This window comes from Euprymna scolopes, chromosome 10, assembly GCF_053919585.1.
Source record: "Euprymna scolopes isolate OS-2025 chromosome 10, ASM5391958v1, whole genome shotgun sequence".
NCBI lineage: Eukaryota > Metazoa > Mollusca > Cephalopoda > Sepiida > Sepiolidae > Euprymna > Euprymna scolopes.
The window spans coordinates 95,567,834-95,593,804 of NC_136491.1; the positions used below are offsets into that span (position 1 = coordinate 95,567,834).

The 25,971-nt window shown below is 31.7% G+C and overlaps 1 protein-coding gene and 1 pseudogene across 15 annotated transcripts in view; one reads left to right on the plus strand and one right to left on the minus strand.

The window, feature by feature from the left end:
* Nucleotides 1-25,971, plus strand: part of LOC145286150 (synaptotagmin-1-like) — a 285,233-nt gene that overhangs the window by 203,135 nt on the left and 56,127 nt on the right. The window lies entirely within an intron of this gene.
* On the minus strand, nt 21,523-21,743 carry LOC145286767 (U2 spliceosomal RNA; annotated as a pseudogene).

The window sequence follows — 25,971 nt, forward strand, 5'->3', positions numbered from 1 at the left end:
TTCGACCTTCTAATAATGTTATCAAATAAATTTGCTAATCACCTATTGTGTTTTTAGCCAATTATTATTTAATTGGGCCAGGGTTCAAAGGGTTACACTTATATATTCATAAATGCCAACGAAGCATTAAATGTTTTAGCAAATAAACATAGAAAGCTCGCCAATAAACTTATTCCTTTGAAATTTCTTTAAATAAAAGAAGTTTCTGGCCGAACAGTGGTCATACTGTATGAAACCAATAATTCGTTCGTAATATCCAATCCGTATCTAGTTAAATAAATATGTTGGACTATTACTCCAGTAATCGAATATTCTGATTGAAGGCAATATATGTAGCATCCATCGACAGACTTATTCATCGATATCAAAATCATTCAATGTGTTTAGTGAGACAAGTGATTCAAGCTGCGTTTGAAACTCGTTTTTTTTTGTTTGTTTTTTTTTTTTGGGGGGGGTCCCAACACTTGGAGCATTTATCAACTACAGTGTACAAGTAAACGACTTTTCAAAACCGGAAGTGAACAAAATTAAGACAGCCGGTCTTGATCAAACAAACATACTTTTAGATAGAGCTAAATAAAAAAAATAAACTGTTGTACCTAGTTTTAGACTTTACTGCAGTTTCACAGCATTATCGATTCTCCACAGTTCACATGACAGCTCTCTAATCCAGCATTACTCGTAAAATTGATATAAATTATTAAGTTGAGTAACTAACATTTATATATATATATATATATATATATATATATATATATATATATATATATATATATATATATAACCTCCAGAACGTGAGAGAATATTTAATTATTTCCACAGCCAGACAATGTCGCGACTCACAAGAGCCATGACAGCCAAAGACTTGAGTTTCGCCTTCATTTGGGCTCATCAGTTAAACACATATGAACTCTGGATTCAAAACCCAAGCCTCTAGCATCAAGGCAATCACTCTACCAACAGAGCAAACTGCCACACACACAAGAAAGTCTATTAATTAACACAGGTCAAGCAAACCGCGGCGAAAATCCAAGAACGGAATGAACCAACTTTGTCTCAAACAAAGAATGCGGTCATCACGACCAGCTATAATCCAAGGCAATGTTCTCACGAGTAGGAATTTTATACTCGCTAACGATGCCATCACGACAAGCTTATCTAGCGAGCAATCATCAATAGAACCTTCAGAATGTGTGAGAGTATATATATATATATATATATATATATATATATATATATATATATATATATATATACGAGGGTCGTTCCAAAAGAAAATCTTCCCAATGTCATTGTTTTTTTAACTCCAAAACTTGAAGAGCTACGAAAACGAAAGTGGTACTATTAAAACAAGAAACTTTTATGCTCCAGAATTTACTTTTCTACATAGACATGCCAGGAATTCAAGAAGGCAGCTGCTTCTGACACACGTCCAAGACAGGGGTTGCATTCTTAGTGCCTCACACACTCAATATTTGAAACAGAGAAATGAAACTTTCAGGTGATGAATGCATAAATAATTATAGCAATGCAATTTGCAATTCCCTCTGATCTATTCGGGCGGAATAAAAAAAATAGGAGAAATTACTTTTGGAACGGTTCCTCATATATATATATATATATATATATATATATATATATATATATATATATGTATATATATATATATATATATATGTATATATATATATATATGTATATATATATATATATGTATATATATATATATATGTATATATATATATATATGTATATATATATATATATGTATATATATATATATATGTATATATATATATATATATATATATATATATATATATATATATATATATATATACTTGTTTTTTGTTATATAAACATGCTTACATCCCGCTGCTACAAACAGCCACTTATTTCAATCAAACAACAGTTTATTCATTGAACATTTGAATAGTCAAGTCGCTGCCTGATGATATCTGTTGTTTGATTGAAACAAGTGGCTGTTATCAGCTCTTTTTATTGAGCACTATCTAACAACCTCGTTGAATTCACTAGTCCATTACTTTTGAATAAAAAAACCCGAGGATATATATATATATATATTTTTTTTTTTAATCTTATTTTATATATATATATATATATATATATATATATATATATATATATATATATATATATATATATGCTGTAGTTGGGGACTCAACGCGGTGCATAGGGAGGACGCTTCACATGCCCCACTGCAATGACTCAATACATTGTAGTTTACATAGCACTGTAGAGAACTTACTGTTTCTTTTATAAATAAAATTTTATATAATGGTTCGAAGTAATGTTTAAAATGCAAAAGTCAAGTATCATGATTCAGTTGTGCTCTAAACAGAAACATTCATTCAAACGCGCCCCTCTCTTATCAAAGAACCTACACCGGGCTCTTGTGCTTGTGCAGTGATAAAATTTCTCAAATGAACTTATGATGTTAGGTTGTATAAGGATGTAAATTTTGGTCAAAAGCGGAATGTTCCTTTTTTTTAATCAGAATATTTTGATTATCGATTTTTGATAATTATTGGAGGCATTCTGATGCCAAACTTATCTAAGAACACTCTCACACACATAGAGTAGATTTGTGTAAAAGTTTTTAAAATTGGCCCAGCCATTTTGGAGTCCATAGGGAATAAACTCACACACAGGCAAACATACATGCGGACACACACCAACAAAGTACCTTTTAAATACAAGTAGAGATATGTATGTGTGTATGTCTGTGTGTATGTGTGTGCGTGTGTGTGTATATAATTACTCAGTAGAGGACGTGCTTCGACTAATATTTAAAATGTTGGTATGAAAATTTTTTTAGTTCTAAAGATTGAGAAAATTTTAAGGCCATATATATATATATATGTGTGTGTGTGTGTGTGTGTGTGTGTGTGTGTGTGTGTGTGTGTATAATAGTAAGTTATGAAAATATATATGGCTATTAAGCTACACAGAATATTCTGCATTTCATTCTTGTGAGAATTCGTCAGGCGTATATATAAGCTTATATATAATATGCGTTTCAATCTCGTGAGAATTCGTCACGAGAATGAAACGCAGAATATTCTGTGTAGCTTAATTGCCATATATATTTTCATAACTTACTACCTAGCTCTACCTATGTATTGAACACTGTTGAAGTAAATACTGAAAATTTACACATAAAATTATATCTTTGTATATTAATTTATGTGATTAAATGAAGTAATCATATATATATATATATATATATATATATATATATATATATATATATGCTACAGAAGATAAGAAAAAACATCGGTATCGTCGGTTTCTAAATCCAACACAGGAGGGGACTAGTCTCTGATTCTGATGCTGGATTCTCTTCAGCCTCTATTTATATCCGTTTCCGAGGAAATAACTAAATAATACACTCATATATTAATATTTCTTTATAATCGACCACTTTGCTTGGGTTCTGTCTCTCTCTCTCTCTCTCTCTCTCTCACACACACACACACACACACACACACACACACACACACACATGTGATTACTCAGTAGAGGACGTGCTTCAAGATCAAAGTGTAGTATCTGTTCTTCAGATCTACACTTCAATTTCTTGTTCTCTGTCAGTGGAGGAGAAATCCTTCACGACTGAGACAATTTTTATTTTTGTTCCTTTTCTCCACATTAAAAAACGACCCTGGTGTCTAACTCTGTCCCGTGGGGAGGCATTGTAAATAGGAATTAGTATCTAAAATGTTGGAATGAAAAAACTAAGTGAAAATATTGTAGATTCACTCCATATTTTCACAGCTTTTATAAGATTCTATCTAAAAGGCAAGCCTATGCACATCACAGTTGGGCTACGAAGACAAGTATTTAAAATGAAATAAAAAAACCTATGACTTTGTTGGCTTTGATTTTTATTAGCCTTTAATTTTACTGGGAGGTCAATGTAACTTTTTTCAGCACCTAATGATTTTTTTGAGAGGGAGGGGACGGCTTCCACGAAGGTAAAAGGATAGGGAAACACTGGTCTAGGTTGCATTTTTGCATCTCAGTCAAGGAGATAAAATAAAAGACTTATTAGTTAAAAATGTTTATTTGTACTTATTTACATTCTGACGTAGGTAGGTACTTTGGTAGACAGGCAGGCATGTAGGTAATAAATACAGTATCGATATATAGATTAGACAAATAAATAAATATATACATGGTGTGTGTATGTGTCTGTGTGTGTGAATTTTTTTTTCTCACCATTGCCTTTTTTATCTTTATGTTTAAAAAATTTCTTACAAGCAATTCTTGGCATGTACTCTTTATAATCTTTTCTTCATTTTTTTTTTCTTTCTTTTGGGATGTCGGAATAAAGAAAACTGCAAAAGACAAAATTGCACAAAATAAAAAAAAAAACATAGGAAATTTTCTTTTGTTGTTCTTTCTCTCTCCAGTTTCTCAACTCGACAGGCTTTCTTCGGAAACATCAAACAATTGGTGCAATAATTTTCTCTAATGATTCGCTCGTTTCTTTGACATCGATCGTGTTTTTATTATTTCTGTTTGGAATTCTTCTACTTTTTAAAAATATTTTTCTAATTATCATCAAAGACAGTAACAACAACAAAAAAAAATGGTGTTAATGGTTTGTGTTCATTCTGTGCATTTCTCTCTGGATTTTTTTTTTCTTTCTTTTCTTTCTTTTAATTCTTCATTCAAGTTCAGCAGATTAAATTAGGCTGATAAAAAAAAAAAAGGTGGGAAAAATTCTCTGGTATATCTGTAGGAGAGGATCTAACTCGACTCGAATGTTTCCAATTGCAATATACTGAAACAGTTAATTAGTACTAAAATTAAATAAAACAACTTCAATTTTTCCATGATTTAAGATTAGAGTCAATTCCACCCCTAAGCCATTCGGTGTTAAGAATAGATTTAGTGTTTGTTTTCTGAATCAGTGAGTTAAATTTTATTTTATTTCATTTTATTTTTTTAAGGAGTTTTTGCTAACTATTTCTATTTTAAAGGGGAGGGAGGGGTTAAATTTTTTTTTTTTTTTATCCCTAACTAGTGATAGGGTGATTCCAGTATTTTTCCCGATTCCGATACAATTACCGATTTTGTTCTAAATTCAGGATTCTGATACAATTATCAATTCCGATTCTTTTAAAATCTAAATATTTAACTATAGAGTTTTTTTTTTATTTTATTTTTAAAATTGCAAAAGGAAAAGCATGTAATATGTGCATATATTTTTGCAAATGTAAAAATACATTTTTGGTGCTTAGAGTTATAGATTTTAATTTTACTAGTAGTGAATATCAATCATTTTATAATTAGTACCAACAATAGAAATTTTAAATTTTAAACAAAGACAAATAAAAATGAAAAGAATCGTTTTGGGCATTAGAAAATAGGCACAATTTTTTTTATTGGCTTCGATACCCCAAAACGTTCCGATTGTTCTGATTTTCAGTTCCGATTTTTAGATATTTTTGTGACTTTAAAAATCGTAAACTATTTCTGCCTTTTCCGGTATGTTTTGTAAATTGCAAGTGGAAACATTCAGCGAGTTGGCTCATCTCCTAGACAAGCACCTCTTCAAAATTATATTTGTTTGCATTGTCTGTTTTTTTTTCTTCGAACTATTGTCCCTCTTTTCGACTGCCAATATTTATATTTGTATTAAGCTTTAACCGTGCCATCTGTTATTTATTCAAATACCGGAACAAAATCACTGTGAATGATGAACATACGTGAAGAAGGCACATTAGTCGAAACGGTGTAAAACACTGAGGACAATAACCTAAAGAAAAAAAAAACAATGTAGATAATAACAGGTCAGCATCTAAAAAAAATTAGGCTAAAAATATTTTGGTTACTTATTGAAAAATGAAAAAAAAAAATGGATAGATAATATATTTTGGCCTAATTAGGACATCAAATTATGAAGTGAAATACAAATTTTCGTTTCTTATTTCAACAACTGCAAAACATAATAATAAATTTTGCGTTTTTTTTTTTTTTTTAGAATAAAAAAATTCATATGTTGGATTTTTTTCTAAAAAAAGAAAAAGAATTTCATAATTTCTTTATCTTTTTCATTATTGCGGTGAAACGGGACGGATTGCATAAAAACGATCAAAACAAAATTGTTTCTTTAATCAAATTTGAATAATCTTTTTGAATAATTTGAATGCTCCAAATAAAGGTCGCTTGTTAATATCTAAGTCAGCTTTCAATGAGGAAAAATGAGTTTGATTTCTTTTTAGTAGATATTTCTTTTTGAACTATGAATAATGGTAACATTTACATCAGATATTTACTCTGCATTCAGTCCTCTGCTCTACCAATAAGCCAGTTAATTAACCTATGAACCAATGTAAGTAAAACAAAATAATTGCGACTATTAGATTTGCATCCTATGATACTTCTGACTTTTATTATAGTAGCTATTTTAGCTGGCATTTATTGCAGTAGATTTTTTTTATTGTAGTAGCTGCTTTAATGCATAGTATATATTTTTAACTGACTTAATGGAGTAGATTTTTGACTAACTTTTATTATGGTAACTAATTGTGACTGATTTTTATTATTAAAAAACTATTTTTACTAACTTTTATAATAGTACTCATTTTTTGACTGGATTTAATTACAATACCTATTTTGGCTAACTTTTATTATAGTAGCCATTTTTAACTATTTTTATTATGGGAGCTATTTTTTATTGACATTACATTATATTACATTTTTTTTTCTTTTACTGTAGTAGCTATTTTTGATTTGCGTTTACTATTATTTTTCAATTTTATTATTCTGATTTCAATGGTAAATTTGAAGGTTTTGGTCCCAAAACCCTAGTTGGGATATCAATTTAATAAATTATTTTAACATCTGTAGATTGGATGTGGAAAATAGAACTAACATAGCAATAATTCTTTCCATGTGTGGATGGGGTGTTTATATTTTCGGAAAATCCTTGAAATCAATAGAAACAGATTTGCAATTATAGATGCAACACCAGTTTTCCGACAAGGCTTTTAATCTGAAACAAATCACGAGACAGAATAATTGATAATCTCGCTGCTGCCAGAGTGCTGACATAGCTCTGTGTATAGTACACCATCGACTTGTTTACACCAGTGACGTGCAGAGGAGGGTGCTAGGTATATTCAAGCACCTGCCCCTTTGACTCCCGTTTTAAAAGTGGCCTTTTCAGAGGAATATATTATAAGCCTGTGCTCTGCCGTTATATTTTTTTGTTTTTTTGTTTTTTGTTTTGTTTGACTTGCCCTGAGGAAGTTCTCTGCACGCTACTGGTTTACACTGTACTTGATGGTGATAGTCTCTCTTGAAGAGTTACGAAGACGGAAGTGATACCACTAAAACGAGCGACTCTTGTGCTCCAGAATTTATTTTTCTACATAGTCACCACCATTCTCAATGCATTTTTGCCAGAGATGAATGATGGCTGCGCATAGGCGTTTTGGGGTGTGCTTTGTCATGTAAGAATCGTTTCAAATGTAAAGATTCCCATTTATTTTTTACTCAAAAAGTTGAAGAACTGTAAGGACGAGAGTGGTACCATTAAAACGAGCGACCTTTTGTACTCCCGAATTTATTTTCTACATAGTCACTATCATTTTCAATTCAGGAATTCAATGACGCATCTCTGCTTCTGATGTACGTCCATGACACAATGTGCTTTCTTATAGTCTCACACCGTCAATATCTGCAACAAAGAAACGAAATTTTCAGGTTATGAATGCATAAGTTCAGTCATGATGACAATACGATTTGTAATCCCCTTGATTCATTCGGGCGGAATAAAAATAGGAGGCATTACTTTTGGAACCCCGTGCATATATATATTGGGAGAGACAGACAGGCAGACAGACGGACAGACAGACAAATGCAAAGAATGTTATAGAGAGAGGTGTTGAGAAAAAGGACAGATCGAAAGAAAGGAGATGGAGAGAAAGAAAGATATGGTGAAAAATATAGTGTGACATGTGTTTCATCCTTTTCCAGGAATAATCAGTGTGGAGGATGATTATTCTGTCGAGCCTTAAATACAAAAACACAGCAGCCAAACTAACAACCGTGGTGAATAGAATAGAATTAAGGTCTATTTATGTCTAAACAAGCGGACATACTCAGGATGTTGTTGTAAATAGTGTTCAGTTACCTAGTCGGATAGAAATTCACATGACACTTTAAATCTGACAGCCTAATTATACCTCCCTTGAAGGGATCGTTCTAGTATTAAGGCAGCTATAAATTGTATTATGATATTTTTTCTTATCCACATACACATGTGTTTCATCCTTTTCAAGGAATCATCAGTGTGGATGATGATTTTTCTGCTGGTCACACTATTCGAACCCCTAGAACCATGCAGCTAATCAGACAACCACAATAAAAGGAAATACTATATATATATATATATATATATATATAATTATTTTCTACTATAATAATTAAATACCTACAGACACTAGTGTTTCATCCTTTCGGGAACCCTCAGTGCAGGGTGTCACGATTACTACCAGTCGAACGATTCGAACCCTGTATCACAAGACATCTCTGGCTCGATTAGCGGAGACCTAATCCATTCGGCTACCATTAACCGCTTGAAATAACGTTGAATTTTTAAATATCTTAATTTTAAGTGTTCACTAACGTCAGTCAGACAGTGATCTAATCGTTATACGATGATCTACGCATAAGAGCTAAATTGACCGACTTTTAATTCAACTGAAAGTGCTCAACGATAAGAAACGAATTTCTTAAAAGGGCTGTCATAATTATTTTCTACTATAATAATTAAATACCTACAGACACTAGTGTTTCATCCTTTCGGGAATCCTCAGTGCAGGGTGTCACGATTACTACCAGTCGAACGATTCGAACCCTGTATCACAAGACATCTCTAGCTCGATTAGCGGAGACCTAATCCATTCGGCTACCATTAACCGCTTGAAATAACGTTGAATTTTTAAATATCTTAATTTTAAGTGTTCACTAACGTCAGTCAGACAGTGATCTAATCGTTATACGATGATCTACGCATAAGAGCTAAATTGACCGACTTTTAATTCAACTGAAAGTGCTCAACGATAAGAAACGAATTTCTAAAAGGGGCTGTCATAATTATTTTCTACTATAATAATTAAATACCTACAGACACTAGTGTTTCATCCTTTCGGGAATCCTCAGTGCAGGGTGTCACGATTACTACCAGTCGAACGATTCGAACCCTGTATCACGAGACATCTCTGGCTCGATTAGCGGTATATATATATATATATATATATATATATATATATATACTAGTGATGGAACGATTCCAATATTTTTCCTGATTCCGATTCTTAATAAATCTCTAAATATTTAACTATAGAGTTATTTTTTTCTTGATTACCATAAAAACACATGTTAAATGTGCGGATATTTTTCTCAAATGTAAAAATACACTCGTGCGGATAATGATGATGATGATGATGATGATGATGATGTATAGATTTTAGTTTTAATCACAGTTTAAATTCAATAAATATTTATTATTTTATTATTATTACCAGAAGTGGATTGGTTGGTTGGTTGGTTGGTTGTTTTTGTTTAACAGCATATCAACCCTTTTCAGGTTATTTAATGCCGAATCCAAAGATTTTGAAGAAAATTTTTTTAATAGAATATATTTGTTGTTTTCAAGTCAGTTTCTGTTCAACCCATAGTTGGGACCCTAACAGGTACTACCACTCCGGGTCAGAGTGGACCTGGGAGCAATGGCAATTAAAGAGTGGCTTCACACTCCCCACAGCCCAAAAGCTGGGGCCTCACCACTGGATATAGTTTAAGGTCATATCCAGGACCACCAGAAGTGGAACACTTTGCTTTAAACAAAGCAAATAAAAAAGAAAATTAAAAAGAATCGCTTTTGGTATCGGAATATAGGCACACAATTTTCCGATTCTGATCTCGCCAAAAATTCCGATTTATCTGATTTCGATTCTGACCCCCCCCCTCCCCACAAGTTCCGAATTTTCATGTTAAAATCGAGTTCTTCTTCTTTCTCAAATAAATATATGATTTGTTTCAACTTGATGGATTCGGCAGGGTTATTTCCACGGATAATTGTTACAGTTCAACACGCACGTTTTCAAAAGCATACAATAATGAGCGTATATATCGGAGTCATATTTTTTTCCTTCCTAATTTATAACGGATTCTAATAATAAAATGTTCTTTAATTTTGATAAAGATAGATCCAAAATGTTTGATAACGATATTACAAAGTAGTTTTTTTTAATTGTCATTGCCTATGCAAGTGAGATAGAGAGAGAGAGAGAGAGAGAGAGAGAGAGAGAGAGAGAGAGAGAGAGAGAGAGAGAGAGAGAGAGAGTTGGCGCTGTGAATCCCATAAAAATATATCTGATTTTCAGAGATGCAGTCTAGGTATACGACATTTAGAATTATCTACAGGCTCCCACTACCTCTCTTCATCCGGGCTGTCTACTGTTGTTTTGATTTCTCCCCTCCCCTCCTCCCCGCTTCTCCCACGTTTTAAATTTTTTTAACACCTCTCCCCACCCGAGTTGCCTATTGTTGTTTCCGGGTTCCTTATTACACCACCTATACACACCTAGGCAACGTCGGGTACCCTCACTAATCTTCTTCTATATATACAAAGGTCAAAATGTGTGTGTGTGTGTGTGTGTGTGTGTGTGTGTGTGTGTGTGTGTGTGTGTGTGTGTGTGTGTGTGTGTGTGTGTGTTTATATGTCTCGCAAAAACTTCTCCTTCGCGTTACGGGTTCAAGCCTGCCTGCCTACTACCATTTTTTTTTAACATGTCTCTCCACCCGGGCTGCCTACTGTTGTTTTGATCCCCCCCCACCGCTACTACCACTTTTTTTGGAGGGGGGGGGGTCCTTACTACACCACCTCGACACATCCGGACAGTGCCGGGTACCCCCGCTAGTATATATATATATATATATATATATATATATATATATATATATATATATATATATATATATATATATATATATATAAATCTTTATTGATACAAACATTATTAACTACTAATCCTCTCTAATTAAAACTCTCTGCGAGAAAGAATTTATTCGTTTTTTGAGGGGTTTTTTTCGTACAGCCTGAAGATGTTTAGCTGGAGCATGTATGTACATATGCAGCCGATAACGTTTATACAGATTAAAATATACATAAATACAGCTCTATTTGTTATTGAGCACTATCACGTAATTTCATTGAATTAACATCTAGTAAACAACAACCATAGAAGCACCATATATATATATATATATACCATATATATATATATATATATATATATATATATATACCATATATATATATATATATATATATATATATATATATATATATATATATATATATATATATGAAATAAGAATTACAGTTAAGTTTACCAAAATAATCCAAGATGGTAAAACTAACGTAACTTATAAATATTAAAGAATTAATATTTATAAAGTAATCTCAACCAGATGTAAAAGCTTGATAAAACCAAATAGGAAACAGAGCTTATAATAAAAGTTTTCAAAAGAGCTTTTCAAAATGTTTTTTTTCTTATATATATGTGTGTGTGTGTGTGTGTGTGTGTGTGTGTGTGTGTGTGTGTGTGTGTGTGTGTGTGTGTGTGTGTGTGTGTGGTTGTCTAGATTGGTTTCTTGGAGGTAAATCCAATGAAATCCGCGTAATTATTAAAGAGTTCTCAATGGAGGACAGAGCTGGTATACAGTTTGTTTATGTGTACTAACATTATTGGTTACATATGTGCATACATGTTTCAGTGGAATACTAATTGAAGGAGACCAAAAGAAAAGGAGCAATATTGAAAAGAGAGTCAAGATTATCGCTCCTTTTCTTTTACTCTGATGAGGTGGTCTCCTTGAATTAGGATTCCACTGAAACATGTATGCAAATATGTAACCAATAATGCTTGTATAATAAAAAAGTGATTTCACGTGAATCGATAGTCTGGTGAAGGGTAAAAATCCAATGACAATAATAATAATGATAATAATGTCATTGGAAATTTTACCCTTCACCAGACTATCCATTCACGTGAAATCACTTTTTTATTAACTCTATTCCTTCTGCTTCACTTTTTGTTATCAAGTAAGATCTATTACTTACTTGTAGTTTCATCAAATACTTTTGCAAGCAAAATCCGATCACGCATTTTGCTAAATCTTACCCTCTGATGAGAAGGGAAGTATTTCTTCGAAACTCCGCGGATTAAGGACTATCCACTTATTTAGTTTCTTTTTTAAAATTAAATATGTTTTTAACTCTTTTTCAAAGTGTTTTTAACATGTTTTATTAACTACTTGTTCTTATATATATATATATATATATATATATATATATATATATATATATATATATATATATATATATATATATATATATATATATATATATCGTGTCAGGAAGCGATGAAAAAATCCAATAAGTACTCGATCATGGATGTGAGAGCTGAAGAGACAATATTTATTACGACACTATATATACATATGTAAAGGTCATACCAGTGGTTTCATTGCGCTGAATCCACCATAAGAGGTTGGGAAGAGTCAGCGCAAATTCATCAGCAACTTTCAGTTCCAGTTTTTCAAAGTCGTTGATGAATTTGTGCTGACTGTTTCCAACCTCTTATGTATATATATATATATATATATATATATATATATATATATATATATGTGTGTGTGTGTATACGTACATATATATATATATATATGATGGAGAGGTCTGCAGACAGCTTTTTCGTCATATTATAACTGTTCAGTGTGGCTAGATATGGCAAGTGTTTTAGTATGAGATTTGCAACCTCGCCGTTTGCTCAGCTGTTTGGAAAGCTTATCCTGGCGTTATTATGTCCAACACAAAAATAAGGGAAATTATTACTTCGCACCTAGTGTAAAGACAGAACCGTTATATTTACCGTGATAACTCTGGTTCCCTTGACTTTAATTTATCTCTAACTCACCTATGTCAATTATCCTCATTCATTCCCCCTCCCCCCATTCACTAATACAACACCCACTTTTCAAATTTCCCCAAATTCTTTATCTTCTACTTTTAAATAGGCAATTTTCTCCCCTTTAGACTATACCTCTCCATCCTCAACATTAGTTTTAAGCCACATTACACATTTTTGCTTTTTTTTTTAAAATATTTATTATTTAGTCTTTTTTTTAAATATTTATTATTTAGTCATTTTTTTTTAAATATTTATTATTTAGTCATTTTTTTTAAATATGAATAAAATAATTATACTAAAATAATATATATATATATATATTTTTTTCATTTCTTAAGAATCTTCTTTTTTTTTTTCCTCTTAATTTTCGGTAAGTATCTTTTGACCGCTATTTTGGTGAAGCGGAGGACACCTATGACCTTAATACTAAATTCTTCCCTTTTAAAATTTGACTGGTTTGATCAGATGACAAATTCTGGACATCTGATTGGACGTAATTTTCAAAGTTGAATTCTGCACAGAATAAGACATCATTTGCAGGAAGTGGATAGCCATTGATATACAGCGAAAGGTATTTGTATTTAGTGCTCCAAATATGATGCAGTGTTCTTGTAGTCCTTTTATATATATTACCACCACAACCACCACCACTACCCCCATCTTGACCTCAACTTTTTTTATGTTTTTTTTTTACGTTTACACAATTCTTTAATTCAAACGTCTTTCTTTTGCATATTTATGAATCAAGAATTATAGTAGTAGCGATTGGAGAGTGAACTCGGTGTGCCAGGTTCGAGCTTTGTTGGGCATTACTGCCTTATTTTCATAAATACCATTGCGAAAGTATGAATTCAGCTATTAGTTAAATGGTAGGGTTGAATGGGCTCTCAATTCTTGACAGAGAATTTAGTCTAATCGAACGAAATATCCAAGACAGTACCAGTTATATATATAGTTAAATATATATAATATAGTTAAATATATATAATATCAAAGATACCAGTTATATATATATAGTTAAAATAAAAATCAATTCAGTATTTTTTGCCGTTTCATTTGACGTTTATTTTTGTTCTCCTACTTAAGATTTCCTACAAAAATTACTCTATCCTTCACGGATCCAATACACACACACACACACGCACTATATATATATATATATATATATATATACATACATACATACATATATATATATATATATATATATATATATATATATATATATATACAATTTAAAAGAGATTAGAACAATAGTCTAAAGAGCAGAGTGTATTTTAATGTAATAGTGAAATTACTAGTTTAATTAAAATACAGGAAAGAAAAAGTGCTCGTTGTAATTTAGGTATATAATAAGCTCGATAGGTAAATATCCTAGAGCTAATTTAATATTTAGTAATGTGATTGATAATTCAAAAATCAAATTATAATTAAATTAAAAATCCGTTTCATAAGAAGGAACAACAACAAAATCAATTATTTGTACGATCGTTTTGGAAAACAGTGTTTTTATTGTGGTAGACATCAAGTTACGGACAATAATTATTGCATATAGTTTTTTAATAAGCAAGGTTTCCTCATCAGCAAATTGTGAAGGGTTTTTATTAAATTTAAAAGACACCATAAATAAACCTAGCATTAAAAGTAAGGCAGATGTATCTTTTAATTTTTCGCCTTTTGAAATCAGGAACTAATGGTTAAAGTACTCATATAGATGCTTGCTATAGCTTTTCAGCTTATGGAATATATACATATATATATATATATATATATATATATATATATATATATATATATATATATATATATATACATATATATATATATATATATACATATATATATATATACATATATATATATATATATATATATATACATATATATATATACATATATATATATATACATATATATATATATATATATATATATACATATATATATATATATATATATATATATATATATATATATATATATGTATATATATATATATATATATATATATATATATATAAACCTGGTGGATATTCTCTGGATTTTTACCCTATGAGTGCATTTTTAACCTGGAATACTATATATATATATATATATATATATATATATATATATATATATATATATATATATATATATATATATATATAGTCATCCACAAACAGTACTGTTTCGCTGTTTCACAGCTCATCAATGCGGTTAGACAGGCAACTGCCTCAAGCCAGGATCGAAACCCGGCCGCCCAAATGACAGTCAAGATGTGTGTGTGTGTGTGTGTGTGTGTGTGTGTGTGTGTGTGTGTGTGTGTGTGTGTAAATCAAAGATGGCGTAAATATTATAATATCTTAAAGCATGATGCAAAAACTCTTCCGATTTTTTCGGATTTATGTAATCATGCCCAAATTATGTTTTTTTTTTTAAAGTTAATGAGTACTTATTCTTATTATGAGTTAGGGCGGAAAATGTTCCAAAATTGGCATTATAATTATATGATTATTTCTACGCTATGAAACAGGTGTTGTCACGTATTGAACATTTTAATATGCTGAAAGAAATAAACGGTATGAGACTTTTGGTCATTTATATATATATATATATATATATATATATATATATATATATATATATATATATATATATATATATATATATATATATATACAAAAGATTATAGTCAAAATCTTAGAGAACACTTCTACTCATAATTTTTTTTTAATTTCATCATGTATTGTAAGGACATGTCTCACTCTCTCCACCAGCCAAGTTATTACTGTGCAAGTTCACAATGTGTGCCATAAGACACAAGTTTGGTTTCAAGTGTCATTTTAGAGGGTTTTTTTCTGCTATTCGAGTTGTCCTACCAAGGTTTGAGAGTCTCATTCACGCTAATATTTTACTCACAGTTAGGTGGAAGCGATAGTGGTACTTAGTGGGGATGACTCAGTAGTTTCAACAGAGCTTGAATACAACACGCTGATCTCGTGGTTCATTCTGTTAAGCACATCTCATACATTTATAACAACAACTACAACAGTAACAGCAATGAGCCAATGCTCGATTAATCTCAACCAGTCATAATATTTGATCCTTAAAATTAGTGAACATACAGCATTTGTACTTTTTTTCTGTTTCATTATAAAAAAGATCGAAAAGGTTTATAAAGAAGCTGTTCTTTTAAGAGGTATTGTTTCATTTGAAATTTAAACAATAGAACCATTTTTTAAATAAAAATTTTCTGAAAAAAAATACCCTTTCTTCAGATATATTAAGATTTTCGTTATTTATTTATTTTATTTATTTATTTATTTATTTTGTTGTTATTGCTGTAGTGTGGATGCTAACAGGCAATTATTGTCTTTGTATTATTTGGATTCTTCCGAACACTGTTCTCATCTTGAATGTTATCTTCATGACGTTTCGGTCACTGTAACCTCCGGCTTTGTCTTGACCAACTCAGGAACGTTTCTGTTGAACTCAGGAACCTGGACAGAATTCTGAATGGAAAAATTTATTTACTTCTCGCTGGTAGCATGCTCTTGTTTCGTCAGCCATGATTCGGTGGAGGTCCTAAATAATTCACAATTGTATTTTTCAGTCGCCTTCAGGAGAATACCACTTTTAAATTTGATTTTTTTCCAATTTCCTTAACCTACGGGTCCTTGTTGACATCAACCAAAACATTGTGAAAATAACATTCAAGGTGAGAACAGTTGTCCGAAGAATCCAAATAATAATAAATCATCGTCATCTCAAACATTCAAAAACGTAACTTTCATCCTTGTTTCAATCCTTCAATATTTTAACAATGTTAGCTCAACAAAAATAGAAGAATAAAAATCTTGTTTATATTTCCTATTATAAATGACATTTTTTCATTTAATCATTCCAGGGTAAAAGTATAAAATAACTTAATCTAGATAAATTTAAAAAAAAAAGCGATAAATAACCTTTGAAATACTATAATACCTATAAATAAGAATACAACTAAAACATGCTAATACAAATATATAATAATTTATTCATATACATGATATAAATAAAACATACTAACATCAACTCTAAAGGTGAGTAAATAGATAAAAGTGTTGTAGCTTTCCTATAACATAACCCACAACACTTCCGCTTCAGGCTTATAAGCAAAAAATGCTAGATGGAGATTATTTTGAAAAGCAGATTTTACTTTGAAATATAAAAAAATATATACATATGACATAATGCCATCTTTTATTAAATACGCTATATCGGTAAATATTTAATCCAATAATTATTGAATTCTTTAATATTATCGTTTTATCTACATTTGCCTAGTATGATTTTCTATCAAACATTATTTAATAGTAGATTGTTATTGCTTTTTGTATCCAAACTTCTTTAGTAAGTATATGTTTAAAAAAAAATTAAGATTTTTATCCCATAGCCGTTTAAATCGGCTAAAATTAAACATTTTTTATAGAATATTTTTTCTGTTCTTTCTTGCATTAAATTTTTAAAAACATGTAACTTTTGAATAAAGTTTGTGTTTATATGTGTTTCCTCAAATGTTATCCATTTCGCCTCTATTTAATGTAGACTGTATAAAAGTTTTCATTTCAATTTAAAGTTGGAGCCCATGAATTGAATCCATTTTGGTAAAAGAACACTACATCATTGGAGATAGTCTAAAAATGTAACCAATTTTTGTGTCTTCAGAGAATTCATTTATTTAAGCATTTGAAAATGAATTTGAATTCAAAAGAAAATCACATTGTAAAAATAATAATTCAAAAACAACAAAAAATTTAAAAATTCATTTTTATGTTAAATCCATTTTGTTATTTTATGAATTTTTATTTGTTTTTTTTTGGGGGGGGGTTTCATACAGTTTCTTTGAGTTCACTGTTTTTGAAATCTCAAATTTTAATGCTCGTTTCTTTTATAATTTTCAAAGAGTTTATCCTTTTAGGCCATTGTTGGCTTAGAAATGTAGCTGACGTCATAATAAGATAAATCTTGTCGGCGCTTCTACACTATTGGGACGAAATTTCGGAAATCGTACTACTGAATTCCACATGAAAACAATGGTATCTACGTAGTCCTCGTATTTTTTAAGATGATTATATTCAAAAGTTACGGTAATCGATAAGGTAGAAAATTATTTATTAAAGAAAATAAAAAAAATAGAATTTAATGAAAACGATCCTAAGACACAGAAGGGTTCAAAAGGGACGTGATTTTCTGTTTTGATTTAAGCAAGATGACGGCAATTTTTAACTTGCTAACACGATTAAAGTTGTTTTGTTTAATAATTCAGTAATATTCAGATAATTTCGACTGCATAATTTGGAAGCTACCATTGTAATTTATTAGAATTGACAAAAAAAATTGTTGAAACCATTGTTTTTTATCTGAAAACTCAATTTATTGACTACAAAATCTTGTCCCAATCCTGCAGAAACGCCATCCTGTGTAATTGTTTTTAAAATCACTAAGCCCTGTATACACAAATATTTTTATATGAATATTTTTCATCATTACATACAGACACTGGAGTTTAATACTTACACAATCTTCAGTGTGTTGTATAGTCGGTTCTCTCTGTAACGATTTATCTGTTTATCGCTGTCACGTATATATAATCACGTGTGTTGCACTTCCACGAAGATGCGTGCTGCCAAATAAATATATACACTTCAGCTTGTTCCGGCCGCTTTACAATCAAACGCAAAGACGGTTTCATAAAAAACTGTTTTTATTTAATTATTATTTTGCCTGTCAGTGGTCGTAGGACGCATCGAGCAAGCGTGATAAAAGGTGAGATTGGGTTGACGAGCAACGATCATGCGTCTCTCTCTCTCTCTCTCTCTCTCTCTCTCTCTCTCTCTCTCTCTCTCTCTCTCTCTCTGTTCGTCGGACCTTTTGCTTTTATCGACATTTCTTTTTTTGTTCCATCAGAGGTCAATATATGTGTACAAGTCCAACCTGGTATTTTCTTTATTCCATCAAAAGTCAATATGTATATACAAAGTCCGACATGGTATTTTCTTTGTTCTCTGCTAACCTGGAGTTTGTGTATGCGCACTATCTCCAAATTCCTTTCTCCAACAAGTGTAGGGGACATTAATTGGCCAGCATTAATTAAGATAGGAAAGAAGAGGATTTAAGCGCTATATAATGTTGAGTCAACAAGGCGTATACATTAGGCTTAGTAATATAGTGTTCAACAGCAGAGGCCGGAACATCGTTTTTATTCCTGAACCGCTTATTATAAATACTCCTAAATTTTCAAACCTTGTTTTCAATGAGGCGATAACAATATTCTTTTTATAATTTTTTATCATTATTATCTACAGACACTAGTGTTTCATACTTACACAATCTCCAGTGTAGGAAATGATAACTCCTACTGAGTGAAGGATTCAAACTCAGTTTCAAAGTCACCTTTGACTCTGCAGCCTGATATTCAACCCCTAGGCCAACATCAGCTTACATGAGAAAAAACAGAATTTAAATTAAATCTTCTGATAAATTGGTGGAAATATATATTAAACTTAATCATATAGTATTTAACAGCAGAGGCTTGAACATCGCTTTACACCTTATTTTATTGCTTATTATTAATTCTCATAGAGTCCCAATACTTGTTTTTAAGGAGTTGATAACAATATTTTATATAAATATTTATTACTGTTCCTTGCAGACTCTAGTGCTTCATGCTTACGCAATCTTAAGTGTAGGAAATGATAATTACTACAAATCAAATGAGTCAAATCCAATTGCAAAGTTACCTTAGTGAAGTTTTTTGTTTTTTTGTTATCCTGGCTCCAAAATAGTTATAGTTCTTTTTTGATAAAATCAAGAAAAACAAAAGTTTATGATTTGTTTTTAAATGTTTTTTTTTTTTTTTTTTAGTGTTTCAAACATGTCAGACCATCGACGGAGAACTGAAATAATATTTCTTTTGAAACAGTGAACTCAAAAAAAAAAAAAAATCAAAATTATTTAAAAACCATAATAGTTTACAGTCAAGAAATCATAAACAAGAACATTTTTTTTTTCAATTATATATGCGGTAAAGTTAAATTATCTACCGACCTGTATACTTTTAACATGTGGAAACTGTTTACAATATTTTTCTATATTTCAGAATTAGATCTCGATGAAACATGTCTTATTGGCACGCACACAAAAAAAAATGGCAGCTCACATTTTCGGGGTGATCGCTTTTCTTCCGTGAAATTCATGTTTAAAAGATAGTAAATAAAAATTACTTACCCCACCACTAGCCCTAAGTCCGAGTGGCAAACTTCTCTTTCAATAAAAAAAAAATCTTTGTAAAACCATACGTATTCGCTTAACTTTAGTGAAGGTAAGCTATGTCTTAGCGGCCATTGTTTTTTTTTTGTTTTGTGTGTGTGTGTGTCAACAGGACACCTTTATTTGAAATAAAATTTTGAAATTTTCAAATCTTAGTTCCCACACGTAAAAAAAATATACAGATCAGTAGAGAATTTAATTCTACAGCATTTACTATAAATTATTTGTCTCTCTCTTTTTTTACGAGTTCTCGACTGTTAACTATTCTGTACTTTATCCAAAAATATATACAAGTATAATTACATTCAATTTGGAATCTTTTGAACAAAAAATTTATCAAATTGCAATTCATTTTTTTTTTTAATGCAATGCTATCGATGATATTGAAGAATGATTTCTATCAAACTCTTGTTTCTCTGAATCCTCAGATTTTGGTTAGATTTTTTTATAAGTTTAGTTAGTTCCCCATTTAGGTACTCATGGGGAGGAGTATCATACACTTTTTTTTTGTAGAAATTATTTCTTTTTTTTTTATACATAAAGTAGTTGATCATTTTCCATGTTTCAAAACATCTCCTTTTGTTTTTATTGATTTCATGTATATCATTGTACATTTGAATATTACAATTTATAGTTGTCGTTGTTGTTGTTATTATTATTATTATTGTTATTATTAATATTACTATTACTATTATTAATTGTCATTATTACTATCATTATTTTTTTTCTCAGATTATTTTTGTGGTTTTGGTGTTGAAAATAACAAACATCTAAGTTTTGATATTCCAGCAGTTATTTACTTGTGAATATATATATATATATATATATATATATATATATATATATATATATATATATATATATATATATATATATATATATATATATATATATATATAATATTAATATCTTCTGTTTGCAATGTTTTTGTCCTGAGTAAAAAATGTGTTGTTCTTTTTTTTTTTTTTTTTTTTAGTTTTTTTTTAAGCATGCGATTGAGTGTTCTATTATGGTGTTTAGAAAAACAATTATTTTGAAAAATTATGCCATGAGGAACCAAACAAAACGAACCGAATAAAAAAAAAGCGGTGGAAATATACTACTTAAAAATGGAAAATACATTTAGTGAGTAAATTGAATACAAAATCTTTTCTTATCAGTTGTTTTGTAATAGACATTTACGGTAAGTGTGATTCCTCGTTCATACATTTAAATAAATATTCCTATATTAATGTACCTATTTACTATGCCTCCCCACGGGACAGAGTTAGACACCAGGGTCGTTTTTTAACGTGGAGAGAAGGTACAAAAATAAAAATTGTCTCAGTCGTGAAGGATTTCTCCTCCACCGAAAGAGAACAAGAAAATGAAGTGCAGCATCTGAAGAACAGATACTACACTTTGATCTTGTCCAAAAGGCCAAGAAAGATTTTTTTTTTGTAGTCAAAGTTTAACTTCTTCGTCTAGAGAGTTCAAAAAAAAAAAAAAAAGAAAGAAGAAGCTTCTGTACTTCAGATATGTTTAATAAAGTTTACCCCATCATTTTAACCCTCTTAACGCGACTGTCGCACGACACCACATCTGATAGGGCTACAGAGGAGGGGGGGGGGGCTCACGCTAGAAAAGCAAAGGCTACAAACAGAGCAAAGGTACAAATTGACTAATACAGTGGTTCCCAAACTTTGTATATGGCGGCACACCTATCACACAAAAACATAAATATTTAAATGAAAGATTAACAACGCTTACGAATGTTTAAATGTTTTGGGTTTTTTTTTAATTATCGAAAAGGCAAAATATCTAACAATTTAAACAAACGATTTATTATATATTTTTCTTTTTTCTTTCTTTTTTTTTTTTTTTTTTGATATTTAAGCATCAATGTCACGTAAGTAATAATGTGTGAGTTAGTATTTTCAAACCCTACCCAAATTCCACCATTACTGATCATCACGGTGTTGTTTCACAGTCTACCCGACACTCATAAACCCTTATCCTTGAATGGCCTTTGGGCCTTGATAAGCAGTGATCTCCCCCCCCATCTAGTAAAAGGGTTATTCCAGCCCAATTCATCCAGCCCCGACACACCCCCTCTTGGATTTTTTTCATATTTACACCATACAAACTTTGGGTTAAAACTAAGAGAAATCTGCAATTTCAGCCCAGTTGGATTTGAGGAACATATTTTTTTTCACAGTCGGTTTCGGCCTGGAAATCAAAAATTGCTATCTCATGACGTAGAATTTTCGACCCCCAGCGTTTTACAAAATTTGCATTTTTGTTGCAAAGAATAAAGCTCTGGAGCTAAATATTCACACAGATAAGGTTTTGAGGGCAAGGAATCCAGAAATCATGGTTAGAAAGATGGCAAATGAGAGGAAGTACCTTATTTTTACCATTTTAGGTGGTACCGCAGCACTTTTTTAGAGCTTGTTTGGGGCGATATTTTGTTGAGAAAAAAACATAACTGTGGTGCTTTGCCAGACTTCTCCTTTGGATTTTTAAAGTGACTTTGGGTTGGAAATTACAAAAATCAAATAAAACCTTTCGGCATATTTGACATTTCCAGACACTAAAGCCTCAAAATTGGCATTTTTATAAAAAGTTAAGGACTTTTTGGTGAATTTGGCAACAATCTAATCTTAAGCTATGATCAATATCTAGAGCTGAAAAAGGACTTGGATCGACCCATTAGAGCCCATTTTCATGATAGAATGTCAAATTACATCATATAAAAGGATATGGACAAAAAATAGTCGAAAATAAAAGACTGATGCATAATCTAGTTTATCGTAAGAAAAACTGTCAAACAAATATAAAACAGACATTTGTTATAACTCCAACTATCGACTTAATCTGTCAAAATAGTCCTGAGTCTTATTTTTCTCCTCCTCGGTGATGAAATATGTTCTACCATTCACTGAAATACTTGGGGTCTGCACTCTCATAACGACCTTGCTCAGGTGAATATAGCCTCGATCCCTATTAGTTGGCCAGTGGAATTGATGTGATGGTCCATGTGGATGCAGGAAGTTGCAAGTAAGATCTTTCTCTTCCCTGTTGACACTCTCAATCAATGCTAACCACCAATATCCATCAAAAATGCAAGTAATGTAGTCATTGCATTTGAGCAACTCCAGAGTTTCATCTAACGGCACAGGCATGTCCAGGAAAGAATGATCGATAAAGATCGTTGTGTCAGCACTCAATTGCTTGCCCTGAATATTAAACTGAGAAGCTGGTTTGAAATAGTGACAGCTCCTTGTACCAGGCACAGTATCTCCCAGTTTATATCTCATTTGATGTTTCTGTCGAACTGAAACCATGTCTTCTTTGCCGATCTTTAGAAACATGATACCAGTGATCGATGATCTGCAAAAATCTGCAACAGCATGAAAGGTGAGTATTTGGTCTTTTATTGGCCTTTGCAAGCTGGCACGGAGAACTTTGCGTTTGACAGCCCCACCAATTCCATCACAGGGTGATTTGCCATGGCTAGTTGCAAAAAATGCCCAAGTTGCATCAATTCCAAAATCTGATGAGTGATGGCAAAGGTTAAGAAATGCTTTGAAGTTTTTATATTGGCCAGCGCAGCCATCGCTGAAGTACTCTACACTCTTGATCCAGGGAAATTTCTCTTTGATGTACAACATCACCATTCTTTGCAGTTCATGCACAAAACAGGTGTCATGCTCAAGGTCATCTGAAATGATGCATAATGAGATCTGTTGAAGTTTCCCATTGTTATCTTAGTAATAAATTACCACTGGATGCATGGTACACTGGTTTTTGTTCTAGTGATATCTCTGGATCTCATCTTGCACCACGTAGTGATAATTTTCTGCAAAGTCCAGGAGAAGGATACATTCAGTCTCAGTTATTTCTTCTCTTTTTTAGATACTGAGCTTGGCGTTTTGCTGTGAAGGAATGGGTCGTTAGATTATCAACATTGTATACCAATATCTCTATGAAGTCATCTACATCAGCCATCTGTGTCCATAGCATTGTTCTATCCACACTCTCCCACCGATTATATGACATCTCACTGTCAATTTCCAATTCAGTAAATTTATCTCTGATATACTTCTCTAGAGCAGGGAAACCTGGGCATTTAGGACAACGGTGGACCATACATTCAAGACTATCGGTGTCGCAAACTACCAAGGCCATCAAATCTTTGTAAGTGATATTAAAATTGGGACTTTCAGTTGGTACATTAGCAGCACTCTCATCTCTGGATTCTTCAGCTTTCCTTCTGAGCTGAGTCTTGACAGTTAAAACAAAGCAGTCAACAAGCAATTTGCTGTTTTGATGGTGGGTGCAAACACAAACTGAATGAGAACCTGATGTCAAGATGGTGACACACCATTTTAGACGGAGCTCACAGAACTTTGAAAGACCTATTTTGTGTTCAGGATAGCTTTCTTTGTAAACTACATAAAGCTCTTTAAGATTGCATAATAGGAGCTGTTTCTGGACATGAACTTTGTTACCGATGCTCACAAAATCTTTCCCTCGAGGCATTAACCATGAAAATTCATCGTCCTCATAGAAAGCCAAGACAGAATTGATAACCTCTTTTGAGAGACCTCTCCCCTTCTTCTGTGGCAATGAAAGAATACCTCGATCCTTTTTCAGTTGCCGTGCTTCACGTACTATATATTCAGAGACATTGAAATATTCAGACACCTTTTTTCGAGACCAACTTTCCGGAGCTAAAGTCATCAACTGGATCCTCTCACTGGTTTTCATTTCTTTATTCTCAAGTTTGGCCTTCATTGCATCCAATGATCATCATCCTTTGCCTTTGCCACTAAATCCATTTGACTCGTTTGGCTGCTAATAGGGCTTCCTAATTCAGGGCTAGAGATGTTAAGGACTTTGGCAGCTGCCTCTACTTGCATTTCATAGCTTCTTTCTAATTTCTCTCTGACAATATTGATTTTTGTGTGCTTCTGCATTCTACCGGTTTTTATAGGGGATATATCAAACATCATTAGACTGTCATTCAGTTTCTCTCTCTTTTGCTCAATTTGTGACTCATTTTCAAGGTCTTGATTGTCACTTTCTTCTGTTTCACTTGGATCTTCTAACTTCTTGGCAGCTGCTTCACAGTGACGGCAAAGCTTCCAGCCAGGAACAACATGGTAGCCCTTCTGCTTTAGCATCTCAGCCATGTCTAACTTGATAGCACGATCACCCTCTATCTTCTTTTTGTGCTTCAAAAAGATGTTGCAGCACTTTGTATATTTTTTCTCAAAGTAATGCCCCAAATGAGGTTCGTGATACCTGCAAATGTTAGCAACAGTTTCATCAGTGAGTGTGACACCAGCTCTTAATTTGAGCACAGTTCCTACATCATGCTCTAATGCAGTTATTGGTGTTGAAAATGGCTTCAGATTGTGGTGACATGCACTCTTCATTAGTAATCCAAACGAACATTGAGGAGCACTTGTCATGGATCTCATCCCTCTCTTTTCCTTGTTTCAGAAGATATTCTTCATTTATTGCTCTGGAATAATTATTACAATCTGATAATAAAAATTATAATAATTCACAATGAGCAGAATATGCAATACTCAACTGCAACATTAAGAGATTTACAGACAGTATAATACACAAATGATGTAACAGTAGCACATTCTTGATCAGAAACAAA